The following is a 17,728-nucleotide window of genomic DNA, read 5'->3' as shown; positions in this document are numbered from 1 at the left end:
CGGTCCTCCAGCATGGGATTCACTTTCACAAGGTACCGACCAAAGTTCAGAGTACTTCCTGCATCTCAGTTTCTGCTCCTGCATCAGGAGTTGCTAGAGAGCAGGGACTGTGTGTCTTTAGCTGGCACATCATAGACGCGCCATACTCCTGTTGACTAGATGAAGGAAAGACCTGTACGTGAAGACTTACGTCTCAGCGCTTGAGTTTATCCAAGACAGTGAAGATATCTCTGGGACAAAAAAAAAGGGACATCACCTGTGAGGACATGTGTCCGTATGCAGCCCCAAGGTTAGATTTCTTTAATGTTAACTGCAAGCACGATCATACTTTTCTCTAAACTAACAGACATACCCCATTGACGAGTCTATTGTCTTCCAGTATCTTCTTTCTAATTCTCTCGAGTAGTCCATTTGTAGTTTGCAAATCATTTTAGATCTCTCCCTTGATCTGGCAGTGTAACAAAAGCTACCGAGTCCTGTTCTCCAAGAACTCAAATGTAAGCAGCTTTAGATAGCTGAACAATCCTCACTCCCCCAGGGAACCCTGCGGTTACCGTAAGTAGAAAATAAACTGGTAAACAGAATTGAAGATGGTTTCTCTCTCTCATTCCTAACTCTGTAAGAACCTCATTTTCTTGACTATTCCAACATGACCGTAATAAACATTCCTTCTTATTTCAAGGGGCCGGCACCCACCCATAGAGGCCATGTTCTGATCCATGTGCTATTGGCTTCTGGGTCTTAAACTCAATCCACCAACTCTTTCACTAAGTTCATGAGGCATCAACTCACAGATTAGTGAATGCGTCAGTCTTGTTTCTCCCCACCTTTACTGCTAACAATCCCCCAACTCTTACTTGAATAGAGGCTTGAAAATGACTCATATCCATCTCCTATTTCTCTGAAAACTCTCATCTCCTAATTAAGCATAACGTTTTCAGGTTCTGTATGAATTGACATAGCTCAACTAACCTTCCTTAGAATACTAAAAATGGACTCTTGTTATTGTAATATTACAAGTCACTCACTAACATCTCCTGAAAGAGACAAAGAATATAAGATGGTTTTTAAATGCTGAACCATAACAATCAGGGGATAAGAGTGCCTCGTAGACTATTTTATGTTTCCTCCTCTGGAAACAAATCCCTCTTCATCACTATGCTGGAATGGCGCTGTCAACGCTGGGCAGAATGGTGCTATCTGTCATAAACATCAAGGGAATACATTAAAACCTGTCCAGGAATTTTATGAGCACAATGTCAATCCTAGTCTCTGAAACTTTTCAGAAACTAATGCTCTGTTCTTTCTAATGTGGGAACATCTTTTGGAAAACTAAAGGTAACATTCAATCAGCTGTTTGACTGTAGAAGTGGCCACAGCCTTGTCTTCAAATGCCATTCCTCAGATCCTCTATCGAACCATGAAATTCAGCAAATAACCACATTGTCCTTCAGACGTACTCCAGGGCCACGCACATAGTAGGTACTCCATAAATAACTAAATAAAAAATTGGGGTTTTTATCTAGCTAGCTGGTATTGAAGAGCTGCTCAGCCCTGTATTAGGTGCTATGGTAATTCCAAAAGTGAGAATAACTCACTTTTCTTCTTTACATAGTTATTTTTCTAGTTGATGAGATGAGAAAAATGATGACTTTGCTACTCAACAGTGGGGTCCTCGCAGACCAGCAGCATGGACAGCACTTGGGAGCTGGTAGAACTACAGAGCTCAGGTTCCACTCCACGTGGTTCATATGCACATTAAAGTTTGAGAAACCCTGGTGTAGGTAATGTATTATGGGTACATAAAAGATGAAGAAATGACTTACGGAAGGATGCTAAGGGAAAACTTCAAGAGAAGGTGGCGCTGAAATGGGCCTTGAAAAATGTGTAGCTAGAGGTATGCACAAAGATTCAGAAGCGAGAAAACAGTAGATTAGAGAACAGGGAATAATCCAGTAAGCAAATAGATTGTGGGGAAAACGGGAGATGAAATTGAAAGATACTTTAAGGCAGATTACCATACTAAAAGCTTGGGCTTTTGTAGTATAGATATAAAAGCATGATTGCTTGAGTTTTAAATAGTAATACTAATAGTAAAATTAACAATAATACATTAATAAAATTAAAGTTGTAGTATAAAAAATTGGAATTGTTTTCTTACTAAGAAACTAGAAACAAAAACAAACAAAAAGAGCAAGCTGGAGGAATGATGTGAAGCATCTTGGCTTCACGAGGGTGGCTATAGCAGAGGTCATGGTATATGAGATTCTTGGCCACGTCGAACCCAGAGAAGACCTGCAAGCTAAATGTCAACTCTTACCCCATGGTGGCTGCCAAAGAAATCCTTAAGGAGCCTAGAAGTTTAAAGAGTTACTTTTCAACTCATAGTGTGTGGAGTTATGTCAGATATAATCTAGAATTTAGATATGGTTCTGGGTCTTAAGAAGCTCTCAACAAAACTGAGAGATGCCCTAAATATAGAGATAGCTATTGAGAGAATGAATGGTGCCAGGAGAGTTTTAATAATGCCCTTTAACATTGAACTAAAGCACACCAGCTGCCTGAACTCTCTCAAATCCAGCGAGCAACTTCTTGCACTATGTCTGATGGTCATTTTTCACAGTGAGGTTTCATTTGTTCTGTTGCCCAAACTGTAAGTTTCAAATTTCCCAGCATACTGCTAAACAGCTTCCTGGCATACTTATATAAAGAGGGATTTTGTAAAGTCAATGAATTTGGGAATTGGAAAAATCTCATGAAATCTGCCCATTTTTTTTTTCTTTTTTAGTTTTTTTTAACATCTTTATTGGAGTATAATTGCTTTACAATGATGTGTTAGTTTCTGCTTTATAACAAAGTGAATCAGTTATACATATACATATGTTCCCACGTCTTCCCTCTTGCATCTCCCTCCCTCCCACCCTCCCTATCCCACACCTCTAGGTGGTCACAAAGCACCAAGCTGATTTCCCTGTGCCATGCGGCTGCTTCCCACTAGCTATCTATTTTATATTTGCTAGTGTATATAAATGTCCATGCCACTCTCTCGCTTCGTCACAGCTTACCCTTCCCCCTCCCCATGTCCTCAAGTCCATTCTCTAGTAGGTCTGTGTCTTTATTCCCATCTTACCCCTAGGTTCTTCATGACCTTTTTTTTTTTTTTTCCTTAGATTCCATATATATGTGTTAACTGAGCCCAGAGAGGTTAAGTGTTTAGCAGAATGATAAAGAACTCCAGGTGACAGACTATGCATTCACCGGGAGTTCCTTACTGAGTGTGGGTCATGTGCAAATTTCTTTATCTCACAAAGCCTTAATTTCCTCAACTGTAAAATGGGGATAATGATACCAACCCTTTCAGAATTATTGAGGAGGGTTATATAAAATAAAACCCTTGCATATTACTTTATACATGATAAAATGGTCAATAAATAATGGTTATTATTGTTGCTATTTTATCACAGTGCCTGGCACTAGTAAGCACTGACTAATTAACAGTAATAGTGGTTTTTACTTATTATTATTTTACTGCCCAAAGTGGCAGAGGTTATCTATTCAGATATTAGGGCCAGAACCCAGATAGCCTATATCCCTTACCTCTTTTTCTAAAATACTTGCATTTAAATAATCAAAAAAGGATTCCCTTCCATAATCATATAGGTTGAGTAGCCTAATCAAGAAATTCACGGGAGAAAAGCGCCACAATTTCTATTGAATGGCAGTCTGTTTGTACCATTGTCATGCCTAAAACCAAGAAGTAAGCATTCTTCTTACAGCGAGGAGCAAACTCACTGAAAGATTGCGTAGCACATATGGGGAAATATTGCAGCTTCCTGAGATAAACCGATATCTTTTTGATAGAAATGTGACTCTTTCGTGGAGTAACACTTTGGCAACTAGATATAAATATAAGGAAGTCATAAGCGCAACGGAAAATATTGCGAGAGGATTTGTTTGTTGGGTTTTGTTTAAATTTGTTTTGTTTTGTTTCTGCTTTTTCTTTAGAACGGTCCTTCCCAAACTGATTTGCATAGGAATCATCTAGGAATCACCTGAGAATCAGGTTACAAGGCAGAGACTGACCCAGCAGGTCTGAGGTACAGCCAGCCTGACGGTCTGCACTTCCAACAGGATACCCGGACATGCACATTTTGAGTAGCAAGGCGGTGTCTGGACTCACTTGGTTAAATTCATGAGTGGTTATAACAAGAAGGTGTTTGGATGGCAGAGGCCACCGAGGAACAGGCAAGAAGAATCCGGGCCACACGCTGAGCAGAGGTTTGATTTTTATCTTAGCTGCGACACAAGCCCAGCCAGGGAGAATGTGCAGCTCAGCACCCGTGCCCACCTCTCAAGCCACGTGCCAGGTAATGGCTGCATCTGACAAGGCTTCCTGCCTTTCCTAAGAAGCCAGGGTTTGAGTTATTTCACCTCTTATGTCAAGAAACTGGCATCACTGCTCTTCCCCTACCAAGAGGAAACCTTTTGGATTAAGGGTCACTGGAGGGCACCAAAAGGCACTATATTTTTCACAATTTTAAGGGACTTAAATCTTTTGGAAATTCTTTGTACTATGTTTTGCAACTCATTGTGCACTTAAAATTATTTCAAAATGAAAAGTTAACACATTTTAAAAATGCACAAAAGACTAAAACCCTGGGAGTTTCTACTTTTCCACATCTCGAAAAGACAGATTGCATTTCCCTCATTGAGAATATTTTCTTAACATCTTCACTAAAAGTTTGCTGCTTGACTTCATTCTAGGAAGTACTGTCCAAACTGTCCCCTCTGTTTTCTGGATGCTGCACACCAGCACGTGGTCAGCAGGAATATCAAATCTACCCTCTTCTCCGAGAATCAAAATTGATCAAAAAACATCCTTCCCTCACTGCCCTAGGTAACTTTTTCTTTTCCATCTGCTCTCCCAAAGCATTCACAGACTGCATCACATCACTTAACAATTATCTTTTATTTTTAATCTCTTTTCAGGTAACATCTTGCCTCCTAAAATAAATTACGTTGATTCTTTTTTAAAATGAAACATATTTCTCCTTCTGTGTCTGTCACAGCGCCCCACGAGGCTGGGCACGAGGGAGAAATTCAATCAATATCTGTCCCATTGAGGGAGAGATTTGCTGATCCCGTCAACCTGACCTTGTAGCCTTTCTTCAGAGTCTGTGTCTTTCTAACAATGAATCATTAATCCACAGATTCCCCTTTGGAAAATTGGCCTGAGCCACAGTATTCTCCCAGATAAGCAAACCATCACTCCAAGCAGAAAAATTTAGCCTAAATTTGTGTAAGTGCCTCAAAGCTACTGCGGTTCCTATGAGATATGACTCCAGCCACAGCTCTGAACTCACATGCCTTTGCTTCTAATCAGGTCCCACCACCAACCAAGTCGTTCATGGTACCAAACCTCAGAGTCTTCATCTGCTAGATGCGGATAACAAGACAGCCCACCTCACAGACTTCATTGTAGATTAAAGAAGGAACCCATGCAAAGCACCAAGGGCCCTGAAACATACCAAGTCCTCAGTAAACTTCGGGGATGAGTATCCTTCCTTGGGTGGAGTGGAGAAGACCAGGTATTATATCCAGAGAATCATCTAGATTAAAAAGTTTGAGTTCCCTAAAGCTACATTTTCAGTAGAGCAGGGACAAAGGAGATGAAGGGCAAAAGAATGAGTTGTCTTCATACCTAAGTTGGCCCAGGATTGAAAGACCTCACAGGATTCCCCTCAAATGCCACTAACTTGCTGTTCACCACATTTATTTTGCTCAAATACTAAGTACATTTTAATTCCCATAAAGAAGGAAAGAGAGAGACCGAGGAGGGAGAGGAGGGAGAGGAGGGAGAGGAGGGAGAGGAGGGAAGGGGGGAGGGAGAAAGGATGCTCCAGCTCCCTTCTGCTGGTTGATGCAGAAGTGGGAGTTTTGAGTGGGTAATTAGAGAAGGAACACTGCTGTGGAAAACAGATCTGATCACCAATCAATAAAACCATGAGGAACGGCAAACTTTAATCAGTAAGAAATCAAGCAAACACTTTGAGGCAATCAACAAGGGAAATGGCAGTGGCAACTGTTTCCAGAGCATTTGTTTGCCCTCCAACTCACCCTCCCTGGGCACCTGCACCCACACACCCAATTTGTTATAACGTTACTTCAGACCGTCCCTCAGCCTTATTGGCAGTATTCTTATTCTTCAAAGCTCTGTGCTGTTTACAACTATTCTCTCATCTTCATGAGATAGGTGGAGCACAAATCATTATTCACATTTCTTTCATTATTCACATTTCAGAGATGAAGAAAATAAAGCACAGTCACGTCAAATAACTTGTTCTGGGCTCCCCTGGTGGCGCAGTGGTTGAGAGTCCGCCTGCCGATGCAGGGGACACGGGTTCGCGCCCCGGTCCGGGAGGATCCCACATGCCGCGGAGCGGCTGGGCCCGTGAGCCATGGCCGCTGAGCCTGCACGTCCGGAGCCTGTGCTCCGCAGGGGGAGAGGCCACAGCAGTGAGAGGCCCGCGTACCTTAGAAAAAAAAAACAACAACAACAACAACAAAAATGAGAGCTGAGGATTCTGAAAATTAAGTCTGGCTTTAGGTGATCTCTAAAATAGATTAGTTGTAGTGACTCTGATTCCTAGTCCATGGTGCAGGAATAAAAGGGCAGAAATATTCATATATTCCTCATTTAGAGAAAATATAAACAATGTGAAAATCTTGTTCTAGGTGAAAATATACAGCACTTTATATCCACATATGCAGAACCGAAAAAATAAAAAAATAAAAATAATAACTTGTTCTCAGTTCCAAAGCCAGTCTCTAACAGAACCCAAGCACACTCTACTTTCCTGACTCCAAAGCCAGAGCTGGTGCCAGTTCTGACCCTCATCGCCTTTGAACTCCATTATCATCTGAGGCAGGGAACTGGCCCAGATCCATGCTGTCAACCCATTCTCCAAGGTCACAGCCGACTCGATGTTGAAGGGTTACACCCTGTTACCCACCCTCCCCTAGGCTCTACTCTTGGACCTCTTCGCACCTCTAACAAACTAGCACCTCGGTGTAAGGAGCTGGTAAGGCAAAGATGCCCTCTCTGTATTCAGGCCCTCAGCTTCCCACATACATCCTAAGCGGCAGAACCAGGACGGAAGAGGCTGCCTGGCCGCCTGCACTGTTTGTTTTTTCACTACTGAGTTGGCAAGGATGTTGATTTACAATTAGAAGCAGCATGCTTCTTCAAATATTAATATTAATAACTACAATGTAGAACACATGAAAAGGTCTTTTCATCTTCAAAGCACTTTGCAGACATTAACTCATTAGCTCTCCCTCCCCTCCTTTCAGAAACAAGAGGTAAGGAAGAATCTCCACAGTGATAGTGGCCACCCAGCGCCCTCCCTGCCCGGCCCACGCCTGCAGAAGCAAAGGGGTTTCTCTTTAGATAAAAAGAAGGCACGTGGTGCCATCCAGAACCATAGTTGTTGAAAGAGTCAGAGTGCCAGGCATTTTACAGATGAAATGGAGCTATCAGAGTTACCGTTTTTAGAACCTGGATTTCCTGTTGTTTAACAAATATCTCTCTTTTCAGTTGCACGGTAATGGTATGAAGTAGGAGGGGAAATGGCCTTGTGATTTACAAAAAAAAAAAAAAAAAATCTTACCCAAAAGGCAATAAGGAAAACCTGCAATCGAATGCCTTGATCTTGGTAACCCAGCATCTTTTGAATAGTTCGCCTACGTGAAATGCAACTTTAAGAGGGGGTAACAGAGATGTTTTAATAGTAGAGGAAAAGCCCCCAACAAAGTGAGATTGCCAGATATAAAATAACCAATGGAGGAGAGCGGCCCTCCACACCCCCTGCTTGTCCATAGTGCTGCCCAAGGATTCAAGCTCTGTGGTGGAGGTAAAAATTACCCTCCTTGACTTTCAGAATCCTCCTGCCTCAGGTACAAGTCCCAAGGGAAAAGTACAGTCCCTTGGAAAACTGTGAGTCACAGGACAGGGAAAAACACCAAAAAGGCTAGTTTGACCTCAAATCCGTAGCAATTTCCTCAAAATAAGGGCAATTAATTAAGCTACTGAGGTTAAAATAAAAATTTTTTTAAATTAAAAAGTAAAACAATGGCTCACTAGGAGTGTAAGAGAAAAAAGGAAAGAAATGTCAACATTTAACTACAGCTTTATTTCTTTGGAAGTGCTCCAATATGTGAAGAAAATTCAGTTTCTGACAAGTGCTCGGCGAGTGCCTAAAACGTGCATATGCTTTTGCTCTTACAAAACAGGGAAAAGAGAGAAAAGGTCTTGATTTTAGACTACTCTAACAAGGTTAGGAAGTATTTTTGAAAATGGTTATTAAACAATTGAATTGAAAATACAGAAAAATGTGAAAAGAGAAAGCCGCTTGTATCCTGAAAGTCCCCATCAGTTTACCGGTTAATTCCACCAAATGAAAAAAAAAAAAAAGGAAAAGGAAAACGGACTGCAAAGTTTTAGGCAGAAACTCACACCCCACTTACCACTTTGCCGGAGAAACTGGGTGAAGAATAGGTCCTGAGTGAGCTTCCCTCAATGTCTGTGGTCTCTTTCCAACTACCTGCGGGAATCCTCTGCTCGGAGGCTAAAGAGGATGCAAAGACCATAATGTTTCTAATAGAGCTGCCTTCTTAAATTAGGGGGTGTGGTCAAGCCCAGAAAAGCTGGAAAGAAGGCAGTGTTCCACTGGCCCCTGACTCCATGGAGGCAGCCACTAGGACAGGCTCTGTGGTCTAGATGGAAAAGCAAATCATGTTACTGGTTAAGGTAACACCGGATCACAACCTTAATTTATATCATTGAAATTACCCTTCTGTTAAATGTAACTCAGCCACCGAAAGTAGCCGGGAGGGAGATGAGCAAAAGAGAATTCCCTCAGTGGGATAACTCGTGTTTCAGCCTTTGCCATTGCTTTAGATTTACCCTCTACTGAATATTTGAATATTCATGACTCACATTTCTTGACCTTCTCCTCCGAGCCCTCATTTAACCTAGGTCAGGGGTCAGGAGAGGGCTATAGCCTCAGGGCAGGAAAGACTCAGAGAGCAGACTGTCTACCACCCCATCACCGGCTGGGCTTATCTCTAGAAACCTGGCTTATCTCTAAAAATAATAACGTGATGTGAAGTGTGATGTTTCCTAAGGAAAAAACTTAATTCTAAGGAAGAATTAACTCTCTCAAAATGAGAGCTGGGGGGCTTCCCTGGTGGCGCAGTGGTTGAGAGTCCGCCTGCAGATGCAGGGGACGCGGGTTCGTGCCCCGGTCCGGGAAGATCCCACGTGCCGCCGAGTGGCTGGGCCCGTGAGCCGTGGCCGCTGAGCCTGCGCGTCCGGAGCCTGTGCTCCGCAGCGGGAGAGGCCACAGCAGTGAGAGGCCCACATACCGAAAACAAAACAAAACAAAACAAAACAAAAAACAAAAATGAGAGCTGAGGATTCTGAAAATTAAGTCTGGCTTTAGGTGATCTCTAAAATAGATTAGTTGTAGTGACTCTGATTCCTAGTCCATGGTGCAGGAATAAAAGGGCAGAAATATTCATATATTCCTCATTTAGAGAAAATATAAACAATGTGAAAATCTTGTTCTAGGTGAAAATATACAGCACTTTATATCCACATATTCAGAACCGTGGTAAGAATATTACAGTATAATATCATTTCTCTGAATAGGATTATTTCATTACAGAATTTTTTTTTTGGAAAGTCAGTATTTGGCTTTGAAATTTAAGGCTTTTATCCTAAAAGTTTCCATTTACTTTGAGCAATGGATGGGAGTTAAAATGTGCCATGGTTGACTCCTTTCCCTTTCTAATGAAGACACAGATGCTCAACTTTGAAAAACTGTGAAAATATAGTAAGTGTCCTTCAGCGCAACATCATCCTCACCCTTCATTGTACAAACGTAGCAATGCAGTGAAGATGGTGTTGTCATGAAAACAAGATTTTACGGCTCATCTTCTGCCTTTGCACATTAAAAGTCTTAGAGAAAAGGAAGAGATAGCGCTATTGGTTCAGTTTTGTTTAATAAATGTCTGTGCCAGGCACTGGGGGAAATGACAAGTCCACACTGGAGTGGGAAGACAGACACAGAAATCAACCATCTCGATCAAACGTAATACATGCTATGAAAGAATCTGTGAAGAGAGCTACGGAAGCTTCAGACTGTCCCCTGCAGCCCGGTCAGCTCCAGCACACCACCCCATTTAAAAAGTCCATGGGCAATTAAACCAATCACAACCAATTATAATTGTATTCACTATGTTTGCAAGAGAGTTAAAAAAACAAAGCAATGTAGAGAAGACCTGGATTCTTGGCTTACATGGGTGTATAGTGTGATTATTGCAGAGCTCTGGAGTCTGGCATTGTCTACACAGACTTCACATAGACAAAAACCCTTTAGAACCTTAGGGCCAACCTATCATGGTGGCTGAGAGCATAGCTAGAAATCTAAAGAGTGTAAAATAAGCCACACCCCTGCTGAGATGGCCTAGAGAATGCCCAGGAAAGCAGCAAGTTTTGTTTTAAACAGTATCTTCGAAAATATAGCATTAGATGAATATCTACACACAAAAGAATGAAGGGGGACCCTTAACTTACCCCTATACAAAAATTAACTCAAAATGAATTAAAGACCTAAACATAAGAGCTAAAAGTATAAAATTCATAAAAGAAAAAAAAATACATAGATGGAAACTTCATGACATTGGGTTTGGCAATGATTTATTGGAATCACACCAACAGCACAGACAAAAATAAAGAAATAATAGATAAGTTGGACCTCATCAAAATTAAAAACTTTTGTACATCAAAGAACACTATTAATAAAGTGAAAAGGCAACCGACAGAATGGGAAAAAAATTTCAAATCCCTTACAATAGATTACAGGATATATAAGGGCCTCTTACAACTCATCGACGACAACAAATAACTCCATTAAAAAATGAGCAAAGGAAAAAAATTTTTTAATTAAAAAAATAAAATTAAATATCGGGATTTCAAATAGATGAAAAAAAATGAGCAAAGGACTTGATTAGATATTTCTCCAAAGATATACAAATGGCCAATAAGCACATGAAGAGCTTGTCAACATCACTAATCATTAGGGAAGTGCAAATCAAAACCACGATGAAATACCATTTCACACTCATGAGGATGGTGTGTATCAAAAAAGTAATAAAATAAATAACAAGTGTGGGTGACAGTGTGGAGTAATTGGAACACTTGTTCATTGCTGATGAGAATGTAAAATAGTGTAGTCACTATGGAAAACAGTAAAATGATTCCTTATAAAATTAAACATAGAATTACTATGGAATCCAGAATTCACTTCTAGGTGTATACCCAAAAGAATCGAAAGCAGGGACTCGAACAGATGTTTGTTCATAGCAAGATTATTCACAACAGCCAAAATGTGGAAACAACCCAAACGTCCATCAACAGATGAATGGATAAACAAAATGTGGTCTATACAAGCAATGGAATATTATTCAGCCTCAAAAAGGAATGAAATTCTGATACCTGGTACGACATGGATGAACCTGGAGGGTAACGTGCCAAATGAAATAAGCCAGATGTCAAAGGACAAATGTTGTATGATTCCACTTATATGAGCCATCTAAAATAATCAAATTCATAAAGACAGAAAATACAATAGAGGTTACCAGGCTCTGAAGGGAATGGGGATTGGGGAGTTAGGGTTTAATGGAAACAGAGTTTCAGTTCAAGATGATGAAAATGTTCTGGATCTGGGTGGTGGTGACAGTTACTTAATGCCACTGAACTGTACACTTAAAATGGTTAAATGGTAAATTTTAAGTTATGTATATTTTACCAAAGAAAAAATATAAATATACTTTTCTGAAGGAAATACGTATAGCATTAGGGTTAAGTAGACCATCCACAGAGAAAAGGCTTTCTCCTCCACGTGAATGGTACAGGGCAAAGGTAAAGGTAAATGATCCTCAAAAGGAGAGGGTATTGGGACTTCCCTGGCTGTCCAGTGGTTAAGACCCCGTACTTCCACTGCGGGCGAGGGGTGCAGGGGTGGGAGCGGGGCACAGGTTCCATCCCTGGTTGGGAAATTAAGATCTCTAATGTCATGCAGCCAAAAAAAAAAAAAAAAAGCCACCATGTGGCAACAAGACCTGAAATGGCCTCTGTTTAAAAAAAGAAGAAAAGAAAAAGGTCTGAACTCACAGGAGGAGCACAGGTTCTCCCTCCACCTCACAGAGCCCTCAGCTGTGTCATCCGTCAAACAGGGGCTAATAACACCAGCCCAACCACATGAGGTTGTTGTAATTACTGTATAATTGGATGACTATCGAAACAGTAAACTGGAAAGGCAATATTGGTTGTTCTTTTCCATGCTCTGCTATATTACATTCTATGGAGAAGGATCTCAGTTGAGATGACTCTATAGTTTTTCAAGAAAAATAATTAAAGCCCCGTGACCTCAGGGACATGTATACCTGTGGAACTTGAAAAAGAATAGATACATGTATATGTAGAACTGAATCACTTTGCTATACAGCAGAAATTAACACAACATTGTAAATCAACTCTACGTCAATAAAATATTTTTTTAAAAGAATTGTTTACTTACCTGAAAGAGCATCTTCATAGCCCAGCCTAAAGGATGGTAGTTTCAATATCATTTAGACCCAGTTGGAATAGGGCCTGAATGAATGTAGAATAATTACCACCAAGCTCTTTGCTGTTTTTACTGTGAAGAAATCTTTTTTCTTTTCTCAGCATAGCAAGCTGCATTGCAAGTTAGTATCTCCTAAGAGGAAAAATGTGGAATTGAATTCCCAGAATCTTAGCCTTGCCAGGATGCTCAGCCCTTCCACCATCAACCTTCCCTCCCTCCCACCCCAACCCCCAAAATGCAGGAATGCCCTTCACAACGATCTACAATGATTCTTTTTTTTAAATTTTATATTGGAGCATAGTTGATTAACAATGCTGTGTTAGTTTCACGTGTACAGCAAAGTGATTCAGTTCTACATATACATGTATCTATTCTTTTTCAAGTTCTTTTCCCATTTAGGTTATTACAGAATATTGAACAGAGTTCCCTATGCTATATTGCTTAGCATATAGCATATTCCCTATGCTATATGCTATGCTATATTGTTGGTTATCTATTTTAAATATAACCGCTTGTACACGTCATATACAATGATTCTTTACACCACTGTCAACGCACAAAAAGAGGTAAGTCTGAACTGAACGATGGCTTTCAATGTAATGAGAAACAAAACGACATCTCCCTTTATTGCATTCACATATTATCTCTTCTTTCTTTCCATCTCCCTTGGAAAAAACTTCTGATGCTTCAGAAGACTCCATGTACACAGGGAAGCGGTACCTAAACAAATTACAAAGACTGAGTAGGGGTAAAATCCAGATACCTTTACAAATGCAATCGTCATCAAATATGGAAGAGGCCGCAGACTATAAGATGAAAGGAAAGCAAAGAGCAGAGAACCTTTGTCTATTCGCGCTCCAGCTCTGAAACTTCTTATCCCGCACTTTGTAATGAATCTATCTCCTTTCCGTAATCAGAAGCCAAGTCTTTGTCTTGCGCCACAGACGAATCAGCTGTGGCACACGTACGGGTACATGCACATCTGGCCCCCAGGTGTGGGTCTTTCTGTGCGCCAGGGAGCCTGTGGAGAGGCTGGGCCTCTTGGCAGGGTCCTCCCAGCACCCCGCACCCCTTCAGGGTGGGGCCACTTCAATAGGGCTCGAACCAGCTTTCTGTTGTTTCCTAGCACTTGATGAGGTATTTGACATTTGGAGCTGGGGTAGGACCCCAGATGGACATCCTGCAAAGTAGCTTAGATAAAGCTTGTGGAACGTGCGGCACCGAACTCGTTCTCTTGGACCCACCGAGCATCCTTTAGATTCCATAAATTCACAAAGTTCCAAGCATCCTTTAGATTCCAAATTCAGAGAGCCAGAGTGGATGGTTGTATGATACACTACAGCCGACTGAAAACCCATCTCTAGTCACCTCCTTCTTGGACTCTATTCCTTTCTCTGTATATTTGTCACTCTGCCCCCGTTCCCTCCTCCGTCAAAATACCTTTACTTTTTCCCTCTGCCAATCGAACTCCTACCAAGTCATTTTTAAATCTCAGTTTTTAATCACAAAATTAATATGTGGTCCTAGCTTATTCAAACAATACGGAAGAGGTTGAATTAAAAACTGGAACTCACCATCCCTGCCCCCTTTCACCCAATCTCACATGGAAAGGTTAACTATTGTTTACAATTGGATGTGCAGCCCCCAGACCTTTTTCCTGTATGGTTTCCGTGTATAAAATACACATTATATGTATTTTCCTGCAACTTGCTATCAAACACTTGGCAGTGCATTTACTGGGGTCAACTTTCTATGTTGGCCCCATCTGAGTGACCTCATTCATTTCAGCGACCAAGTCTTAATGCTTCATCATATCTCATCAGTTCCAGCTCAAGTGTTTTTTCCTCTGTGTCTCCCTTCTCTTCCTGCACTTTTTCATGCAGAGATCATCTTGCTCGTATGTTGTCACACTGTGCTATGGAAGTGTTCATCTCTCCCTCTCACGTCTTTCCTGCCTTATCTCCTCAACTCGAATGTGACCCTGGAAGGGCAGACATCCCTGTACGACATAAAGTGCCCCCTCAGCAAAATCCCTTAACGTAACGCACATTCATATGGACTGGATGAGTACACAGAGTTATGGCTTGACAGGTCAAAATATCCTGCAGGATGACATCATTTTTTTGAGATCTGCACAAATCACCTAAGTATTAAGTAGTCATTTCTGGTGGCATGGGAGACTTTTTTGTTTTATTCTTGTTATATGTCTGTGTTTTCTGATTTTCATACACTGTTCTATTCCATTCAGGTGAAGGAAAGAAGCGCATTTTATTTTTAAATATGTGACTTTATTGGTCTAAGATGACAGGAGAGCACAGTGTGACAGCAGAGACTCTGAGGTTAAATTGCTGCGATTTGAATCCCAGCCCTTCTATGTTACCATGGGCATTTCATTTAAAATTTCTGGTCTTTGTTTTCCCCGTATGTAAAATGAAGACAGTGATACATACACCTCAGGGTAGTGAGTGCTAAGTATTGAATTCATCGAGGTTTTACTCAATAAATACTAACCATCATTATCAACGGCAAGGCCAGGGCTAGACCCAAGGCTTCTATTTTCCAGCCCAGTGTCATCCTCCCCACATGCCATGAATCCTCAGAGGAAAGCCCAGAAGCTGATTTTTCCTCCCGGCTGGAGTGCCGGGGTGCTGATCAGGAGCACCCAGTAATGCAATGAGGACCTGCCTGATGAGAGAGGGATCCTCCTGAGTCTCTAGAAGCACAGCGGCAGCTGGGTCTTGGTGGGTCACACCAAGTAACGTTGACCACATTCATTTTTCCCTTTGAAACTGTGTAGTGATTACAGATCAAGCCCGGTCTTGGAGTCAGGGCCACCTTCCCAGGACTACTACAGGGTTACTCTTTGAAGCTTCCAACCATGTTTTCTAGTCCTGATTTAGAAGGCAAACCAATTTCTTTTTTTTTTTTTTTGAATGAAAGATTCCTTGAATTCTACAGCACTTCACAATTTTCAAAAGTTTCACACACATGATTTCATATAATCCCATAATAACACTAACATACTGATTTGAAAAGATACGTGCACCCCAATGTTCATAGCACTATTTACAATAGCCAAGGTATGCAAGCAACTTAAGTGTCCATCAACAGGTGAATGGATAAAGAACCCGTGGTATATACTAACAATGGAATACTACTCAGCCATAAAAAAGAATGAACTTTTACCAACATGGATGAACTTGGAGGGCATTAAGCTCAGAATTAAGTCAGACAGCGATAGACAAACACTGTCTGATATCACATGTGTGGAATCTAAAAAATACAATAAACTAGTGAATAAAGCAAAAAAAGAAGTAGACTCACAGATACAGAGAACAAACTAGTGGTTACCAGTGAGGAGAGGGAAGGGAAAAGGGCAATATAGGGGTAGGGGGGAAAAAGGGTTAATATTGAAGGCAAACGACTTTCCTTGGAGGGACACTGAGCCCTTTAATACATTTCCTGACCTATCAGGATAAAGTGGCCCTAAACTGCCCCCTTCATGGGAGGCTGTAAGGGCTTCTGTAAGGCAGCCCAAACTCTGCTTTCTCCAAGGTGCTCAGGAAGTCAGCACCAACCTCCCACTCTCTTTGTGCCTTAGACATGTCTCTTCCCGTACCCTATGCCTGGCCTAACTGAGCAGTATCTGCTCAGATGAGATATGCTTCCCTGAACAGAACTATCATGACCCAAAATTCTAGAAGTCATACGTTCATGAGCTGGAAAGGATCTTTAGGGATTCTGCATCACCTTTTAGGTAAGAATACAGAGTCAGAGAAATTAATCTCTTGGTTAAGAGAATGCTAATAGATAAATTCACCATAAATCTTCGAAGCTAAATGATTAGCCTTTCTGTAGGAACCATTATCAGCTGCGTGGTAAGCATCTTGGGTGAGTCTAAGTCTAGGTTTGCAGCTAGAGGAGCCAGTACTAAAGGAGCAAAGTTCAGGTTAATTGAACAGTTGATGGAGTAGTTCTCTCTTTTTCACACCAAATGCCTGGGGATTCAGTTGATAGCTCAGTCGCCAGTAAACCAGGGAGAGCAAAGAGCAATCCATGTACCACAAAAATCATCATGGATTTTGCTGTTTCAAAACATGCTTAGGGGGCTTCCCTGGTGGCACAGTGGTTGAGAGTCCGCCTGCCGATGCAGGGGACACGGGTTCGCGCCCCGGTCCGGGAGGATCCCACATGCCGCGGAGCGGCTGGGCCCTTGAGCCATGGCCACTGATCCTGCGCGTCCGGAGCCTGTGCTCCACAACGGGAGAGGCCACAACAGTGAGAGGCCCACGTACCGCAAAAAAAACATGCTTAGGAACAAAAGTCTAGTAACCACAGTCAGCCACAGCCATAAAGGCAGTGAGAAATTTATGGAACGCCACATTCATCAGTTGTTAATGTACTCATTCTTTTGGCCTGGTGCACATGAATGATTAGCAGTAGATTGGTTTGTCTTTGAGCTTTTTTTGGAACACCATTTCAACCAAATGCCAGGTTTGCTGCGGACATCTTTATCCTGGATACTTCCCTTTTTCCTCAACATAGCCAAGACAATCCCTGAACTCAGGGACCAAGGAGACAAGCTAGGAATATCCAGATGTCTCAGACATTCATCTACATCTGGTTTCGACCTGAATTCTACCTCGGCAAAGAGGCTTTCTCTGACCACCGCCATCTCCCTTTTCTCACTGGACTATGTCATCTCATTATATATTTTAATAGTGTACCACTTTCTCATTTGTAGCAAAACTTATATTGTAATTATTTGTGTCATGTCCATCTTCTTTGTTTATTGTAAAATCATGGGGGCAAGAAATGGATCGACCTCATTCACATTGTTCCTGCAACTCTTATCACTGTGCCAGAAATCGAAAGTGAAGGCTATATGAGAATCCGATGGGGAGATGAATGAATGAGTGTATGGATGGATGGATGGATGGATGAACAGATGGATAGATGGATATCTGAATGCTGCCTATATACTCTCCAATTTACCCATAATTTCTTAACTTTGGTTCTTTGATCTTTAATTTTTC

General features: G+C 41.4%; 1 long non-coding RNA gene across 1 annotated transcript in view; it reads right to left on the bottom strand.

Annotated features, from left to right (window-relative positions):
* The window catches only part of LOC114886892, a 28,732-nt gene extending 20,115 nt beyond the window's left edge, over positions 1-8,617 (bottom strand). The window contains exon 1 of the long non-coding RNA XR_003791445.1: positions 8,527-8,617. This is a non-coding gene — a long non-coding RNA (uncharacterized LOC114886892). The remainder of the gene's footprint in view (positions 1-8,526) is intronic.
* Between the last annotated feature and the right edge of the window lie 9,111 nt (positions 8,618-17,728).

Source organism: Monodon monoceros, unplaced genomic scaffold (assembly GCF_005190385.1).
Source record: "Monodon monoceros isolate NGI ecotype Baffin Bay Population unplaced genomic scaffold, NGI_Narwhal_1 Super_Scaffold_7, whole genome shotgun sequence".
In the NCBI taxonomy this organism is placed as follows: Eukaryota; Metazoa; Chordata; class Mammalia; order Artiodactyla; family Monodontidae; genus Monodon; species Monodon monoceros.
The sequence above is the reverse complement of the archived record's forward strand: the minus strand, read 5'-3'. Positions and strand labels throughout refer to the sequence as shown.